The following is a 16870-nucleotide window of genomic DNA, read 5'->3' as shown; positions in this document are numbered from 1 at the left end:
TATTATATGTTAACATAAAACATAGTATATAATCTATTGTTTGGGGATGCATTTCTAAATGATTCAATGGTTTTAATGCATTTGGTTGTAAGAGCTTCCCTGAAAAGTTTGGCTCTTGATTGAGTGATTGGTCCTTGTGGCATTACTTCTAAATCCTTTAAAGATGGGGTTGGTGTGCTCACATCAGGTGAGTAGTTACCTTTACAAGAAGAAACTCTTGAAGAAGGATTTATCGAAAAGGTACATGTTGGTATCATATATTCCAAAGAAAGGCCTTTATTATAAATCTTTTCTGAAAAGGTACTTGAAAAGGGTAATTGTTCATCCAAAAGTAAATGATGCCACTTTTGGAGTCTTATCTTTTTAAAGAGATGACATAATCTGAGGAAAGAAGAAAGATGAATTCATAATAAGAATGAGTAAGTCTAGATCATTTCTCCCATGGATTATTCGATTTGAGGATATATCACTTTCGAGAAGGAGGATGATACATGCGTGACTGGGATCCCAAACAACTTCTTCAAATGTCCATGGAATAATGCACAAGGAGTTATTCTTATTCTATTTTTCTTTTATTTCATTACACATTCACATAGTTACTTTAACATATATATATCATATATATACATGTTATGTTTAAATATAATCATCCATTGATCATTCTTATTCATTCATGGGAAATACATATAACTTACTCATTAATATTGTTGCATATTATTAATTCACATCTTTACATAACTTAATATTGATTTGCAATTGTTTTACATTCATTAACATGTTTCCATTGCATTCATAATATGGAAAGATGTATTCGTTATTTCTTAGCTCATGGCATGTTAATTCAGCTCCTAAAGCATATATATTAGCTCATTAGCATTGCATCCTCATATACTTAACTCATGACATGCATTTATAGCTCACAAGTGCATAAACATTCACGACAGCATACATATTGCTTTATTTCAGCTTATTTCACTCATATTTCCTTAGTTTATTTATTCATGTAGGTACATTAAGGAAATACACATATTATGGTAGCTTTGGAAAGCATTTCGCTTTACATGGAGGCTCAGAATCAACTCAAAAGGATCAAGGTAGCTCATGGAGACAAAATGATAACTCAATTCAACTGGAGAAGCTATCATGAAGCTAAACTCAGCTGATGGAGTCACATAAACCAAAGTTCCTGAAAGTGAACTGAAGTGCAGTTGAAAGTAGCTAGAGGAGTTGAAGATGAGCTTAGAATACTAAGGCTAGTTAGCTTGAATTCATTAAGCTAACATTCACCTAAGTAGCTAAACAACAATCACCTAGCTAGTAGGGGAGTTATATAACGCCTAGGCTGCCAAGCACCTTCAACATATACCATCACGTGGCAGAGGTTACACAACAAGCACAATGAGGACCCATGTGCACACTACATGCCTAGCGTAATGTGTTCCTTGTGTGTGGGCTTCCTTAGGCACCAAGAGGAATGGTCATCTAACCGTTCGGCCAAACACTTCATTCCCTTCAAGATGACACCAAATTGAATAGCTAAGGAGACCATTCGGCCATGAAACCTTTCCTTTCATCTAGGTCGAAACATCATGAATATTCATAAGCATGAATTTTATTTAATTATAACTTTTAATTAAGGGATGCATCTAGCCAAATAGCCACCTACCTTTTGGCTATGTTTCTTTTCATTTCTTACGAATAGGCCTTGCCTATTTCATTGTAAAGACATCCATTTTTCATCTTTGAAATATATTTGATAGTTATTCTCTTTTTTTATCTTCTAAAGACTTTATCGACTTATCTAGTGTCTTACACTTGTGATGTCAACCCCTGTCTCTCATTTGATACTTGTGGTTCCTATCACTTATAGATAGCGGGTCCAAGTCCTATCTACCACCCCTTATACATACTTATAAGAATAGGGTCTTTGATTATATATAGCATTGGTTCATTCTCAGTCTTATAAGATACTATATCACCTTAGTCATCTTTCTTTCATTAGACATCTCAATAACCAAAAAGTTAACCATTCTTCCACATACACTACATTATTTCGATCCCACCTTTTAAACCATTACATTCACCTACCTTAACATTTCTTTTTGTAACCATTCACTTGTTGCATGTGCTTCCTTCCTTCCCATATCCTATAATCAAGTTGTTGCCGTCTTCAGAAATCATTGAGGCATGCCCCAACATGTATCATGTGGTAATCAAAGCAAAAAAGTGGAAGAAGCAACAATATTGCAAGTGAAGCCTTACAAACAAAAACAAAACAAAAAGAAGTGCAACATTCAAACCAACAAAAGAAGTTCAAGAAAGTTAAAAGAAAAATTAAAAAATAAGAAGTGCATTTCAAGGTAAAGGTGATAAGTATTTCTTCTTCATATTTTCCATTGAAATCAAGTATTGATTGAAAATTTGATTGTAGTGATTTGATTAGGTGTTAAGTTGAACAGTGAGTAACCTTTTCTTTCTCTTCTTACATTTTCTAAGCCTACCTATACATTATATTTTCTTTTCCATACCTAACCCTTTTTATAGCGATGCATACCAAGTTAACTACTTGTGAAAGTCTTGAGCGAGTCTATATCAGACTTTGTTTAAAGAGGATCGAGTAGAAAAATTCTATAGAGTGGTAAGAATGGAAGAGGGAAAAGTAAAAGCCAATTGAAGTCCTAGAGTGCAAACATGAGTGATTGTATGACATTCTAGTTTCCTTGGAGCAGATTCTGTGAGGTTTTATGAAGGACAATTGGTAAGGTCATATTTCTTCTTCAAAACATTATTTAACTAACATGTTACAAGAATCTCTTCATTCTACTTCCAACAACATCCTTTTTGTCAAAAGGACCTTTCATATATAATCCCCTAAAGATGAATAGAGGGAAAACATCTTTCATACTCATTATCGTGTAAATGAGAAAGTATGTTTGATGATCATTGATGGTGGAAGTGGTACAAATGTGGTCAGCACATTAATGGTGGAGAATTTGGGATTGAAGACCTTGAAATATCTCAATCCATATAAATTACAATGGCTCAATGATGTTGGTGAAACAAGAGTCACAAAACAAGTGTTTGTGCCATTTTCCATTGGCAAATACAAGGATGAAGTCTTGTGTGACGTCGTACCCATGAACACAAGCCACGTCTTACTTGGATGACTGTGGTAGATTGAAAAAAGAGTCATGCATGATGGATTCACCGATAAATTTTCTTTTCAAAATGATGGAAAGAATATAACATTGCATCCATTGTCACCATTTCAAGTTCATGAAGATTACACTCACTTGAAGAAAAGCTTTGAAGATATGAGGAAAAATAATCAAATCGAAGATAATGCCATTGAATAATAACATTTTGAGGAGACAAGAATAGTTGTAGTTGAAAATGAAAATGAGAAAATGGATGTGAAAAAAAATGGAGTTGAAAATGAGAGAGATCAAAATATTAAATTTGGATGCAAAAGGAAAAGTGAGTGCAGAAAAAGGAGAGTGAATTTTTTATCTAACTCTACTCTTTCTTTTGTTTTGCAGAAAATCCAAGAGACATGTCACTTCATGTTGAAGATTCAAGAAACATGTCTTTTGAAGAACCAATAGTCATGGCCTTTGGAGATCCACAAGACATATGATGCCACTTAAAGTTAAAAAAGATGTATCACTTGATGTGCCAAGAATTGGGATCGTTGATACTACAAGTACATTGCACATATTAAAGGGAATTCAGCAACCAATGGAGTTTTCCATCATTAAGTAATCAACGCCCATTAAATATCCACCCTAGTTTGCTATTTCCGTTTATCTTGTAAATAGTTTTTCATTTACTAAATTTGATTTATTTTGTAGCAATTTGATTCGTGTATATGGTATTATCCTACCAATCATTGATGTCAATGTTCTTTATTGTTGTATGTTTGATTTGTGTATCAAACTCGGTCATTTCAAGAGATTTCAGAAGTCAATTCTCTTCACCAACCGTTATATATTTTCAAGCAAATAAACATAATGTTTTCAAGAAACGCATACCTTGGATCCACATGCACATCTTTCCTGCAAAGGAAAATGGTTATTCAATTCAGCATGAAAAGGTGCTCCAAAAGGTATGTTATTCTTCAAAATTTTCTTCTTTGTGATAACTAAAAAATGAGTAGTTACCTTTACATGAAGTAACTCTTGAAGAAGGATTTCTCGAAAAGGTACATGTTGGTAACATACATTCCAAAGAATGTCCTTTATTAAAAATCTCTTCTAAAATGGTACTTCAAAAGGGTACTTATTCATCCATAAGTTTTAACAAAATGATGGAACTTTTGGAAAGAGAGGGCATACATAAGAGGCAAGAAGAAAGATGAATTCATAATAAGAATGAGTAAGTGTAGATCATTTCTCCCATATATTACAAAGGCCTTCGATTTGAGTACAAATCGCTTTCAAGAAGGGGGATGATACACGTGTGACTAGGATCCAAACAACTTCTTCAAATGTCCATGCAATAAAGCACAAAGAGTTATTCTCATTCTATATTTCTTTTATTTCATTATACATTCACATATTTACTTTAACATATATAACATATATATATATATATATATATATATATATGTTATGTTTAAATATAATCATCCATTGATCATTCCTATTCATTCATAGGAAATACATATAACTTAGTTATTAATATTGCTGCATATTATTAATTGACATCTTTACTTAACTTATTATTGATTTGCATTTGTTTTACATTCATTTAACATGTTTTCATTGCATTCATAATATGACAACATGTATTCATTTTTTCTTAGCTCATGGCATGTTAATTCAACTCCTAAAACATATATATTAGCTTATTATCATTGCATCCTTATATACTTATCTCATGACATGCATTTATAGCTCACAAGTGCATAAACATTCACGACATTATATATATTACTTTATTTCAGCTCATTTCACTCATATTTCCTTAGTTTATTGATTCATGTAGGTACATCAAGGAATGACACATATTATGCTAGCTTTGGAAAGTATTTGGCGTCACATTGAAGCTCAGAATCAACTCATAAGGATCAAGGTAGCTCGTGGAGACTAAAGGAGAACTCAATTCAGTTGGAGGTGCTATCACGAAGCTAAACTAGGCTAATGGAGTCACATGAACCAAAGGTTCTGAAAGTGAACTCAAGTGTAGTTGAAAGTAGCTAGAGGAGTTGAAGAAGAGCTTAGAAAACTAAGTCTAGTTAGCTTGAATTCATTAAGCTAACTTTCACCAAACTAGCTAAACAACACTCACCTAGCTAGCATGGGAGCTATGTCACGCCTAAGCTGCCAAGCACCTTCAGTACACCATCACGTGGTGGATGCTACACAACAAGCACCATGAGGACCCATGTGCACACCACATGCCTAGCCTAACGTGTGCCTCATATGTGGGCTTCCTTAGGCACCAAGATGAATGATTATCTAAGCATTCGGCCAAACACTTCATTTCCTTCAAGATGGCACCAAATTGAATAGTTTAGGAGACCATTCGACCAAGAAACTTTTCCTTTCTTCTAGGTTGAAACATCATGAACATTCATAATCATGAATTTTATTTAATTATAACTTTTAATTAAGGGATGTATCTAGCCGAATAGCCACCTACCCTTTTGGCTATGTTTCTTTTCATTTCTTATAAATAGGCATTGCCTTTTTCTTTGTAAAGACAACCATTGTTCATCTTTGAAATATCTTTGAGAGTTATTCACTTCTTTTTTTATCTTCTAAAGACTTTATCGACTTATCAAGTGACATACACTTGTGGAATCAACCCTTACCTCTAATTTGGTACTTGTGATTCCTATATATTATAGATAGTGAGTCCAAGTTCTATCTACCACCCCTTATATAGACTTAAAAGAATCGGGTCTTTGATTATATATATAACATTAGTTCATTCTTAGTCTTATAAGATAAAATATCACCTTAGCCATCTTTCTTTCATTAGCCATCTCCATAACCAAATTGTTAACCACTCTTCCACATACTCTATATTATTTCAAGACCACCTTTTAAACCCTTGTATTCACCTACCATAACCTTTCTTTTTGTAGCCATTCACTTGCTGCATGTGCTTGCTTCCTTCCTTCCTAGATCCTACAATCAAGTTGTTATCGTTTTAAGAGATCATTGAGGTATGTCTGAACCAGTATTATGTGATAATCAGAGAAAAAAGTTGGAAGAAGCAACAACATTGCAAGTAAAGCCATACAAACAAAAAAGAAAACAAAAATAGTGCATCATTCAAATCAACAAAAGAAGTTCAAAAAAATCAAAAGGAAAAATCCAAAAAAAGGAAGTACATTTCAAGGAAAAGGTGGTAAATATTTCTTCTTCAACTTTGTCATTGAAATCAAGTATTGATTGAAGAACTTGATTGTAATGATTTTGTGAGGCTGTAAGTTGAATAGTGAGTAACCATTTATTTCTCTTATTTCTTTTTCTAAGCCTACTTATACTTTACATTTTCTTTTCCATACCTAACCCTTTTTGCAACGATGCACACCAAGTGAACTGCTTGAGAAAGTCTTGAGCGAGTCTATATTAGAATTTGATAAAGATGAATGAGTAGAAAAAGATTAGAGAGTGGTAAGAATAGAAGATGACAAAGCAAAAGCCAATTCAAGTCCTAGAGTGAAAACGTGAGTGATTGTATGATATTCTAGTTTCCTTGGAGCATATTCTATGAGGTTTTGTGAGGGACAATTGGTAAGGTCCTATTTCGTTTTTAATACATTGTTACACTAACATATTGCAAGAATCTCTTCCTTCTACTTCCTACATCATCCTTGTTGTCAAAAGTACCCTTAATATACAATCCCATGAAGATGAATAGAGGGAAAACATCATACATACTCGTTGCATGTAAATGACAAAGTATGTTTGATGATTATTTGATGTGATCCAATTCAGCATCATGTTTACCATGTCTATTCCACCCTTACAAATGAAGAAACTTTCTAGCTTTACATATATATATATTTATTTCAAATGTTATAATATAGTTATTTTCATACATATAATATATATGGTTATTATAATAACTTAATCATTAATATATGAGATATAAGTTATTATATACTATAGTTCACATTCTTATATTATACAATATATAAGTTCATATACTTAGTTTATTTCTTTATGTTATGCATGTAGGCAGATTCGGCCAATACTTGGGAGCTACATTGGAGCTAAATGGAGCATGCAACAGCAAGGATACTTACATGGGAACGATTAAAAGAGCATAAGGAGCAAATTGGTGAAAAGTGGTCTAGAAGCCGTGAGCTCATAGCTGGATTGAGATAAAGATTTGAGCTACAAGATAACCTCATTTCATCTGGGGAGCTGCACCATCATCATCACCACTTAGGAAACTTCAAATATGTCCTAAGTCAAAATTTGTGAAATCGTACCTTTCCATAAATAGTTACCACCTCAAGAGGCACCTTTTCACAAGGAACTGTCATAATGTTCACCATGCTACAGGTGACGCCATAAGGGGTGGTGTTATATGAATTGTACCCTCTAGATAGCAATCTATGAAACACAAATATCAATGGAAGGAAATGAGGTTGACGCCACAAGTATAAATACTTGATAAATCGGTAAAGTCACAAAATGACTTGAGAAAAGAGAAATCAATCTCACTTTAATTTGATAAGCAAATATCATTTTTTACAATGCAAATGACTAGCCTATTTATAATAAATCAAGGGATATGGGCGAATAGTTACATGATTATTCAGCCAGCCATTGTGATACAATTCAGACTAGCTCCAACTTTCTTCATGACTTGATCACACCATGGACGTTCTTCAAAGCTGATTCTAATGGAGTTTTTCCTTACTTTATCCTTTACTATCTTCTATATGCATCATTTAATGTTATACGCATGCCTTTTTACCTTATACTATACTTAAATAATCATATGTTATCATTCACTTGCATACTATATGATTTTCATGCATAACATATGTTTCCACATCTTTATCTAGCTTTATATTATGTTTTAAATATGATTTAGATTCATTTATTATGTTTTAATATCATTTACATGTCATGGCAACATGTATTTATTCATTCGTTAGCTCATGTCATGTTATTTTAGCTCATGTTATGTTTACATTAGCTCACTGGCTTTGAATCCATATTTTTGTAGCTCATTTACAGTATGCATCTATTTTCTACATCATATATGTTTTCTTAAATCTCATGAACTTCATATACCTTCTATCTAGCTCATATACATGTTATATTAGCTTCTAGATGATCATTCATAGCTCATATCACTTAAATACCTCACGGAAGCAAGCATTTTACCTTAATTGAGCTCACACATTGCTTACTTGATTTGTTTGTTGATTCCTTTAATTGAAACACATAATAATGCATATTATGGTAGCTTGGTTAACTAAAATGATGTGATACAGACTAGCAACTAAGGCAATCTTGGATTTCCAACCTTTAACCAAGTTCACGTGGGAGTTTTCTATACCTTGTTCAATTTATACTTTGCGTTCATTGTGTTTATATTCATATCATATATTACACATATCATTCACTATGATATGGATATATTCATATATATACATTTTATCTATGGTTATAATAATACTTTTTAATTCTTTATAATATGAATTTTAGTTATTACAATAACCTATAGTCTACATCTTTATATTATATACATTGCTACTTATATTAGTTCATATACTTAACTTAAAATTTTATGTTTCTTTTGGGTTCCAACATCTACAACAACCTAGGAGTTGAATTGGAGCTTAACAAATGACAAAGAGCTAGGAAAACTTACATAGGATTATTCAGAAGAGCGTGAAGATCAAATGGTGAAAAGTTATCCGCTTCCAAGTGAGCTCATAACTGGATTGAGCTAAAGATTTGAACTAGAAGTAGTGATGTAAGGCTATCCAAGCATTTGCAATGATGGAGAAGTTGGCAGCCTTATTGTTTCCCGATCTAGGAGAGACACCAAATGCTACACTTGAATCAATAAGTAATTGCACAATATAAAGAAAGAAATGATTAAATGGAAATAAGAATTATGAAAAAATTGAATTAATAAGAATTGAAATGGAAAGAAATAATACCAAATGTAGGTTGTGGAAGTGTTGTAGAAGTATCCTTCAAGAGATGATGAATTCGGCCTCCAAATGATGTTGTTGGACGTATGCCTTGTTGATGAATGAAAGATAATCCAATGATGAAGAAATGGGAATGAAATAGTGATGATATAGGCGTGAAGGTGATAGAGTATTGTGATAGTAAGATAATATCTTAATTAAGCCAAAGAGAAGCAAAACTATAGAAAGTTTAACCCTTTTCTTTATAAACTTAAATAAGGGATGGTATGAAAGGACTTAAACCCACTAGTTTTAAGAACTAGGAACTCAAAGTATCAATGGAAGGGATCGATGCCACAAACTTTAGAAGCTCGCTTAATCGATATAGTTCTAAAAAGAACTTGAATAGATAATAATCTCACAATATTTATATTATCAAAAGGGTTGAGTACAAATGAAATGCCAAAGCCTATTTATAGGCTTGCAAGAGTTTGGCTGAATAAATACATGCCTTTTCGACAAAATACATAACATAAATTGAAAATGTATGATGATTTGATAAAGATAGATGTCCTTGGCCTAATGGTCTCCTTGTTGGTTCATCTTGGCGCTAACTTGAAGAAACAACTTGCTTTTGCCGAATAGAGATAAGCCCCTTCACTTTGGCACCCAATTGTTCCATATGCATGGCACATGGGTGGGCTGGTCTTGAGGCACTCACATGGGTTGCATAGGATGCTTAAGGTGTGGACTCGTCCATGGCATGAAGATAAGAAGCAAGTTAGGCATGACTTGGAATCCAACATGTGTCTAAGTGACGTGGCATCCAATGGGCAGCAACTTGTTATGAAAGGTCATATTTGTGTAAGGCAACCTTTCATCATTTGAGCTACTTCTCAAGTGTATGTGCTGAAGATGAACTGGCCATAGATGAAGGACATGTGGGTGAGTCTTAGGACAACTCCTTGTGAAAAGGCACCTCTTGGAATGGCAACTCTTTGCGAAAAGGTACGAATTAAAAATGTATGATGCTTTGATGAAGAGAGATGTCCTTGGCCGAATGGTCTCCTTGTTTGTTCATCTTGGCACTAACTTGAAGCAACACCTTGCTTTGGCCGAATAGAGAAAGGCCCCTTCACTTTGGCTCCCAATTATTCCACATGCAAGGCACATGGGTGGGTTGGTCTTGAGGCACTCACATGGGTGGCACAGTGATGTGAGTACACCAACGCCATCCTCAAAGGATATGAAAGTAATGCCACAAGGACCAGCCACTCGATTAAGAGCCAAACTGTTCAAGGAAGCTCTTACATCCAAATGTATTAAAACCATTGAATCATTTAAAAATGCATCCCCAAACAATACATTATATATTATGTTTCATGTTAACATATAATATAATTTATGAACCATATCTCTATATGATTATATCATTTATTACTTAGCTTATATTATACTTTCTTTTGTAGGTGCATATTCGGCCACATAAAGGGAGCTAACTTAAAGCTAACATTGGAGTCTATAAGCTAAGGAAACTTGACTAGGACAACTCTGGAAAAGCTCAAGAACATTTTGGGAAAAAGTTACCAACTGACCCCCGAGCTCAAAGCTAACTTGAGCTGGACTTTTGAGCTAGCTAGAGACTTCATTTCATCTGGAGAGTTGCACCATCATCACCACCACACAGAGTACTTCAAATATGGTGTAGGTAAATTTTTGTGGATTCGTACCTTTTCGTGAAGAGTTGCCATTCCAAGAGGTGCCTTTTCATAAGGAGCTGTCCTAAGACTCACCTACATGTCCTTCATCTATGGCCAGCTCATCTTCAGCTCAAACACATGGAAAGTAGGTCAAACGATGAAAGGTTACCTTCCACAAATGTGACCTTTCATAACAAGTTTCTGTCCAACTGATATCATGTCATTTAAACACATAATGGATGCCAAGTCACGCCTAACTTATTGCTTATCTCCGTACCATGGAGGAGTCCACGCCTTAAGCATCCTATGCCACCCATGTGAGTGCCTCATGACTAGTCACTCATGTACCATGTGTGTGGATCAATTGGGAGCCAAAGTGAAGGGGCTTCTCCCTATTCGGCCAAAGCAAGGGGTTACATCAAAATTGGCGTCAAGATGAACCACAAGGAGACTATTCAGTCAAGGACATCTTCCTTCATTAAAGCATCATGCATTTCCATTTGTAAGTCATGTATCTAGCAAAATGGACATATAATTATTCGGCCAAATCTTTACAAGCCTATAAATAGGCTTCGACATTCATTTGTAAACTCAACCCTTTTGATAATATAAATCTTTGTGAGATTACTCTCTCTTTAAGCTCTTTTGATAATAAATGCTTCTTTGGACTAATTTTCTACTCGAACCTATTATAAGAACAAAGTCTATAAGTTTCAAAGCATATCTATTCGGTAAGCATAATGTGAATGAATCATTAAACGATTCTAATGTTACTCCCTTTAATGTTTTAGATTCTAGGTGGAATCTTTTTGAAGAAATGAAGGATGATACATGCATCACAAGGCTCACATAAAAGGAAGAAGTAATAACTCTTCCAAATGATCCACTCGTCCAAGCTTTGGAAAAGAAGATAAGAACAACAGCAAAATTGAGACGACATTTTGAATGGTATCCTCATCTTATTTGGTCAACATGTCTTCTGTATATACAACCTTCTGTATCTTATCTTTCCAATGGTTCTTGAATTGCATCAATCCCATATCAGGAACTCAAGATACGTTCATTTTAGTGAAGATAATGCATGCAGAAATTCCTATACGAGATTAATACGTGATTTTGTAAATATTTCGAATTTTCAATATTTATATTAATTATTTGTAATATAATTTAATATATGATGATACATTATCTTTTAGGATTATATTTATTATTTTATTAGGAATTAAGGCTGAGTTAAAACATAATTTTAGTTATTATTATTTTATTAGGAATTAGAGTCAAGACATGTTTAGTTTGTTATTATTTTATTCATTAGTTATGTAGGACCTTTAGAACTCAGCCCTATATAAAGGAGGCTTCATTCAACTTTTTAAATGATATTTCTTTGATTAATAACACAATGAGAGTTTATTTTTGCAAGTGCTGATTGCCTTGTGCCTTCGAAGCTTCTTCTCCGGGAGTTCTTTCAAGTTCTTTTGAGGGAGATTAATCTTCACACTCCAATTTTCCTTTTCATCATGACTAGGAGGTTTGGTTAGAACCATGTTATCGTGTTTTCCTTTTCATTGAGAATAGGAGGGCTCAATAGGACACTTATCCATCTATTTTCCACAAATCCATCCTCACCATCATTATCTTTATTGTTCACCTTAATGAGGGAGATCTTTTGATTTCTTGGTGATCATACTTTATTTTCAATTTCTTTATCTTTGTTTATCTTGTTTTAATCATGTTTCTTACATTCTAGCACCTAAAATAAACCCTAAATAATCCTAGTTGCTACCACCACATTCCTTTATTCATCCCCTTTTGTTCTTAATTGAGTCTATAGCTTTCTAGGTTTGATTCTTCAACAAGAGCAACATTCATTGACCCGCCACCACTTCCCAATCAGCCTGCCATGGAATTTATAGACTATGCTTTGATATGTCGGGATCAAATTATTGTAAGCAGAAGAAGGAATGGTGAAAGACAAATCTCAACATGGAACGAAATGAAAAGGTATAATGCGAAAATGTTTCATTCCCGTTCATTATCACTGATATTTGTTTCAGAAGTTGTAGAATATCAAACAAGGCAATAAGAGTGTGGATGACTACTATAAAGAAATGGAAGTAGCAATGAATTGAGTCAACATCAAGGAAAATCATGAAGAAACCATGGCAAGGTTTCTTGCAGGACTTAATCTAGAAATTGCCAATACCTTGGAGTTATACCATTACATTGAAATTGATGAAATTGTACAAATGGCTATGAAGATAGAAAGGAAACTCAGGAGGAGGCATACATCTCGCAATAACATGCCTACCACTTCAAGATGGAGCCAAAACAATTTAAGAAGTCAACTCCTACTCCTAGAAAATAATAAGGAGAATCCTCCAAATCCAAACAAATAAACAGTTACAACAATCAAGGAAAACCAACAGTTGAATGTTCGAGGGATATTAGGTGCTTTAAATGCCTTGTAAGAGGGCATGTTTCTAGATAATGTCCCAACTAAAACACAATGCTATTTCTTGTAAATGGTGACATTTAATCTGAACATGAAGAAGATGATGCAAAAGAAGAAGTCATTAAATAATAAAAAGAGGTCTATGATGATCCAGTAGATGGATAACTCTTGGTTGTGAAAATAAGTTTAAATACTCAAATGGTTGAGGTTGATACACAATGATAAAACATATTTCACACCCTATGCCATGTGAATGATAAAGTTTTCTTCATAATTATAGATGGAGGAATCTGTACCAACGTGACAAGCACTATCATGGTGGAAAAGCTTGGGTTAAAAACTATGAAGTATCCCATACATGTTAGAATGGTTGAATGAGATAGGAGAACTCAACGTAAAGAAACAGGTGATGGTTCCTTTCTCAATTGGAAGATATAAAGATAAAGTTTTATGTGATGTAGTGTCAGTGCCTGCTAGTCATCTACTTCTTGAAAGCCCTGACAGTATGATAAATGTACTATACTGGATTTCTTCATAAATCAATATTCTTTCAATTATGAAGGAAAGAAGTTCATCCTTACACCTTTGACTCCCAAACAAGTTTAATGCAAAAAAATTAAGATGAAGCAAAGAGTTAAAGCCATGAGGAAAGGAAAAATAAAAATAGATGTGACGGAAATAAACCAAAAGACAAGTTCTTATTCAACTTAGTGCTTGATTCGAGAATGCATTTTAACAAGAAGGAAGATTGAAGCCAAACTTTCTAACCATGAGTATGGATATTTTTCTTTTGACTTGAAGGTCATTCCAAATGAGACAATTGGTCAAATTGAAAAACCAAAGGACATGTCCATTGGATGCTTAAGGGAAATGTCTATTGAGTTTCCAAGGGATACAACTTTTCATGATTCAAAGGATATGACTCTAGAAGGATCAAAGAACATCACTACTGGAATTCCAAAGGATATGTTTGGTCAAAGCATAACGACTCTTGAATTAAAGGATATAATCTTGACTATCCAGTGGATGTGAAGTAAGTCTACCCACAACCTTCATAGAGAAGATAATAGATAGCCTTTTTATGTTGTCCCAATCTAGGAAATGATAGAAAGTATTGCTCCTAAATTGATAAGCATGGATGTAAATAAGAAAATAATGAAATATGATTAGTATATGGTATATAATGATATAATGGAAATGAAAATGAAATAAAATAACATAAGGATAGAAGTAGAGTTGTTGTGAAAGTTGATAGATGTAATGGTGGCCTTAAATGGATGTTGATGATGAAAATGACTTGGTGTTGTTATATGAACGACAATGGAAGATGGTTGAAAAAATGATAATGGAAGATGATAAAGGAATAGTATCTTAATTAAGTTAAATAAGAAACTATACTAAAGAGTATAGCCCTAGCCTTTATAAACTTAATAAAGGGGTATGAGAAGGACTTAAACCCACTAGATATATAATCTAGGAATTATAAGTATCAAGGTGAAGTAAATGACGCCACAAGTATAAAAATTATACTTGTTTAATCGATATAGTTCTCAAAGAAATTTGAAGAGAGATTTAACTCACAATGAAAGTTTGATAAATTGAATGAGATGTTTACAAATGATTAAGCCTTTCCTATTTATAGGAAATAAAAGGCTTGGCCGAATAGGCACCTAATGTTTCATCTAGGTACATGTTTTAAATGAAGATACATAATGATTAAGATGAATGAACAAGTCCTTTAGCCTTCATGTTGGTTTGGCTACTACTTTATGAATGTGCATGATGTTTCGGCTAGAATGGATGAACATCTCCCTTGGCCGAATGGTCTTGTGATGATTATTGGATAAACATCTCCCTTGGCCTAATGGTCTTGTGATGATTCATTTTGGCACCAAGTATTAGGAACTAGCATAGCGTGTTCACATGGTGTGCCTGAATAGTCAAAAGGCTTGCCTCATACCTCTTCAAGAATTAAGCCTCCTTTTGACAAAATCTCTTCACCAATGTCCACCTAAGTGTTATGGAATCTTCATGGATAACAACTTTCATGAAAGGTCACAATGTTTGGAAGGTAAGCTTTCATTGTTAAGCTATTTCCAAAGTGATTGAGATGAAAGTGAGTTGGCCATAGGCGAGTTTTATCATGATAAGTCTTTTGAAAGCTCTTTATGAAAAGCCTTCTCCTGGAGAAGCACATCTTCGCGAAAAGGTACGATTTGTGAAAATTTAACTTGGCCGATATTTTAAGTACTCTGATGGGTGATGATGATGGTGTAGCTCCCAGCTGAATTGAGTAGCCTATGTAGCTCAAAAGTTTAGCTCAAGTCACCTATGAGCTCGGAGTACAGCTGACAACGTTTCTCCAAATTGATCCTTAGATTCCCCAGAGTTGTCCTATTCATGTTCCCATAGCTTTGGACTCTATTTTGTAGCTTAAGTCGCTCCCATTATGTGGCCACTTATGTACCTTAACAAAGAAACATAATATAAGATAAATAATTAAAATAATAATCATATAATATAAATATGTGGACTATAGTTTATAATAATAACTCATGCATCATATGATAATGAATAAATATTATTATCATAACTATAGATATAACATATATAAATAAATATATCCATGTTATAACAAATAAAATATGAATCATATATTATGAATATAATCATCCTAAACATTGATGTAAGCCTATCCACAATCTTCAATGGAGAAAATAATAGATAGCCTTATTATGTTGTCTCGATATGAGAAATGATAACAAGCATTGCTCCTGAATTGTTAAGCATGGTTACAAATAAGAAAAGAAGGAAATATGATTAGTATATGGTAAATAATGATATAATGGAAATGTAAATGGAATGAAAAAAGTAAGGATATAAGTAGAGTTGTTGCGGAAGTTGATAGATGTAATGGTGGCCTTCAATGGATGTTAATGATGAAAATGACTTGGTGTTGTGGTATGAGAGGCAATGAAAGATGGTTGATAGAATGATAATGTAGAAAATAAAGGAATAGTATCTCAATTAAGTTAAAGAATAAATTATACTAAAGAGTATAGCCCCAGCCTTTATAATCTTAATAAAGGGTGGTGATAAGTACTTAAACCCACTAGATATATGATCTACGAATTATAAGTATCAAAGATGAAGTGAATGATGCCACAAGTATAAAAATTATACTTGCTTAATCGATATAGTTCTCAAAGAACATTGAAGAGATTTAACTCACAAAGAAAGTTTATAAATTGATTGATTGTTTACAAATGATGAAAGCCTTCCTATTTATAGGAATTGAATAGCTTGGCGAAATAGCTAGGTGTTGTTTCGGCCAAAATACATAACTTAATGAATGTACATAACTTAGTAAATGAATGCATATATCTTTTGGCCTTGTGTTGGTTCAACTAACTCTTTAAAAAAGGCATGATGATTCGGCTAGGATGAATGAACCTCTCCTTTGGCCGAATAGTCTTGTACTTGTTCATTTTGGAACCAAACTCTCCATGTCCAATGAATGAGTGTATGGAAGAATAGTCACCTTGGTGTTCCTCATGTCTATTCGTGAATTAGGCCTCCTTTGGCTGCAAACTCTTTACCAAC

Source organism: Hibiscus syriacus, unplaced genomic scaffold (genome assembly GCF_006381635.1).
Source record: "Hibiscus syriacus cultivar Baekdansim isolate YM2019G1 unplaced genomic scaffold, ASM638163v2 tig00111723_pilon, whole genome shotgun sequence".
Taxonomy (NCBI): domain Eukaryota; kingdom Viridiplantae; phylum Streptophyta; class Magnoliopsida; order Malvales; family Malvaceae; genus Hibiscus; species Hibiscus syriacus.
This window is presented reverse-complemented; position numbering follows the sequence as displayed.